General features: G+C 36.7%; 1 pseudogene; it reads right to left on the bottom strand.

Annotated features, from left to right (window-relative positions):
- Positions 1–570: 570 nt before the first annotated feature.
- LOC133171949 (uncharacterized) overlaps positions 571–3,455 on the bottom strand; it is a 3,433-nt pseudogene continuing 548 nt past the window's right edge.

Raw genomic sequence — 3,455 nt, 5'->3', positions numbered from 1 at the left:
CATGACTTGAACAAACTTGAATATACACTACCTGGGGATGCTTCCATATAAATATGACTAATCATGGCTGTGCTGTTCTTTAGAAGATTTTTCTTATGTATTCCTATGTAAAACTTTGATCCCCCATTGTGCCCCACCCTAACCCCGGGGGTCATGATTCGAACAAATCTAAATCTACACTATCTGAGGATGTTTCCACATTAGTTTCATCTTTCCTCGCCCAGTGGTTCTTGAGAAGATTTCTAAATGAAGCAATTATTTTTTCACTAATTCCTAATTATCTCCCCTTGAAAGAGGGCGTGGCCCTTCGTTTGAACAAATTTGAATTCCCTTCACCCAAGGACACTTTGTGGCAAGTTTGGTTGAAATTGGCCCAGTGGTTGTTGAGAAGAAGTCGAAAATGTGAAAAGTTTACAGACAGACGGACGCCGGACAAACTGTGATCAGAAAAGCTGACTTGAATCTTCGGCTCAGGTGAGTTAAAAACAAACAAATATCTAAGTAAATATACAAATGAAATTTACATTTGAATAAAATATCATTTTCATGAAAGTTTGCATAAAGGCTCAATACATGTCAACATTGTTGCAACATCTTAGCTCTCGCTCACAGCTAACATCTTTGGACTCTTTCTTTTCTCTGGATCGATTTTGATGCAAGGTTTTGAACACAGAGGTTTAGGGCATGACTCCAGACTGTCAGATGTATCCCTGCAGAATGGTCTAATCTCATCTTAGAGATACCACTACCTTGCAGCATCAAGGCCTTTTGGTTCAATGTCTGATGGCAAAATGTCAATGTCAAATACTTGCTGGCCTCTCTTCAAAATAGTGACAGGTTTTTCTCCAGAGCTGCAATACATCTTCACAAAGAGAACTCCTGGAGCGTCTGCAGAAATTCTATAATGGTGAAATTTTGAGATGGAAGGTAGTTTCTTGAAGAAGGGATCAAAGAAACATGACCAGTTATAGAATGTGACTGGCCTGTCAACATCATTAATCAGCTGGGGTATGTTGTGACCATTTCTTGAAGATTGGCTTACGGATGATGCTACTTCATCCAGAGTTTCTGCAGTTGAGTGTCTCCAAGTCATCTTCCAAAGACCGAAATGCCAATCCGGACTAAATTTAGTGTGTCCAGCTTCCATTAATGAAATTCAACACTACGATGACGGCCTGTCAATACTCTCCACATGCCATATCTATAACAAGACTTATGAATATAAATATATTTTAAACAAGTATAAGCTTTCCTAATCCTGTCTGATTAAGCAAACTTATCAAAAATTGTACTAATTAAACCATTAAAAGCATCTTTTGAAATCCATTTATATTTATGATTTAACATCCTACAATGTACAATTTTAATTCTGAATCATTTTTACAAGTTAAATTTTGTTTGAAATTTACATGATATGTTACATACAAAGTGTTCATTGTGCAATGATGTTTAAGGTTAATTAAAAACAAAACTCCAGTGATTATTTGACCTATATTTTCATCTTGAGAAATTATGAAGTAGGCTAGGTAATAAAACGCTTGCTAGTCAATATTATACTGTTGTCCCTATATAGTGGGAAAGGTCTGGAAAATTGTTGCCTTTGGCAAAAGCTTCCTAGATATCTCCTCTAACTTGGAACAACAATTTGACTATTTTCCTCTGTTGAAGTCATATAAGAGCATAATCTAACAAGAACAATCTATTCATTGATCACAGCAATGAATTAAAATACAAATACATGTACTACATATAAGGAATGTTTGAAATATTTATCATTGTATTAATTTTGTTTTGACCAGCGTAGTTATCCATCTGCAACACAACATCCTTCTCACCAAATCCCCCGTGCTCAAAAAATGATGTACGAGGCTGACAACTGTGTTTGCTCCTTTGCCTACCTCTTCAGCCTCATCAACCAGATAAAATCTTTGCACACCTATAACAAAATTGAAATCATTGTTTTATCTGCAGCTTGTATGTTATTTTCTCTTTTTTCACAAACATGAATCTTTTGTCTTCCTGGAGTCATTCAGTGATACAAAATTTATGCAACATGTTAGCTGACTAATAATTGTTTACCTGCTCCTTCTGCACAAACACCAAAGGCTTGGCACTTTCTAGGAGTCTTGAAAAATAGTAACCCTACTTCCTGTGCATGGTGAGGATAGTGGACCTGTTGAGCAAAGTCATAGTTGTATGTATGGGTTATGTCCTGTGTGCACACTTGCCCTTCAAGAAAATCAAAATAATTATGCATGGATAAACTGAGATTATTTTGTTTCATATACTGTACCATCTGTTAATTTAAGTTAATCAGACTGAGTGTGATAATGGATTGCATACATGAAACAATAATTTCCTGTTTATTTAATCCGTATATTGTGGAAAGTAAACACATTTAGAAAATGAAAATAATTTTATTTAAGCACACCTCTTTGTACTTGATCCAAGTTGTGTGTGTAAAACAAATCTAAAGAATGTATACACCTTCCTCTGTAGTATTCTCTCTGTTCCTTAGCTCTGTCCAGGTGACAGGTATATTCTTCAAGCATAGTCTTCTTTTCATCCTCTGACAAGCTGATGTTGTGAACATATCTCTAGCATTTTGGGCACAGATCAGTAGCTGGTTTCATGATAAGAATATGTGGCATTTCCTCCAACCAGATTTTCTTAAAACTTGATAAACTCACTTGCCTTGAAAAGATATAAAAGAAAGGTGAGAAGACTATCACATTTTAAACAGTGCTCCAAGATTACTATTTCTTTTTTTACTATCAGTGATAGGTACTTTGAATGTCCAGTCTAAATCCTAATTAGAATTATCAGAAAATTAGAAATAAAAACTACATTATAAAATTGAGTTATTTTAACGGAATCATGCAAGACGTTAACATGTACCTGTAATTCTGCTTTTCTGCTGCTTGATTATAAAGTTCCCAAACATCAGAGTTTGTCTTATCAGAAGGAAGCAACAAAAGGACTTTGCTGCTTTTAGTCGAGTAGTTCGGCTGTCTGCCTGGCAGTGGGAATCCATTCTTCAGGGTATATTCCTCCAAGAACCGACAAACATGTTTTACATCACGTACACAGAGTGCATGTTTAGGCATTTTCCCAGTGTTTTCATGAATCCTTGGATTGAGACTATCTTTATAAAGAGAAGAAGCCATGTTGTTAAGCTTAAATTTCCCAATACCATGGCAGAACAGGAAAGTATCCGGACAGACCTGCTGTCCCGCAAAATAATACTTCTGTGCTACTCTTTCTCGTTCCTTTCTTTTTTGCTTGCTCTAGAGTCAAGAAGTAAGGAGTTGATCCTTACGTCGTGGGTTCGAATCCCACTGTGGGACGTGGAGACCGGTCCTTCGGATGAGACCGTATAAACCGAGGCCCCGTGTCGCAGTAGGTGCTTGCACAAAAAAAACCCCTCACTGCTCAATGGCCGTAAGTGCCGAGTA

The sequence above is a fragment of the Saccostrea echinata genome, unplaced genomic scaffold (assembly GCF_033153115.1).
Source record: "Saccostrea echinata isolate AGI-Se365-2 ecotype Australia unplaced genomic scaffold, CSIRO_AGI_Sech_v1 ptg000001l, whole genome shotgun sequence".
NCBI lineage: Eukaryota > Metazoa > Mollusca > Bivalvia > Ostreida > Ostreidae > Saccostrea > Saccostrea echinata.
This window is presented reverse-complemented; position numbering and strand designations above follow the sequence as displayed.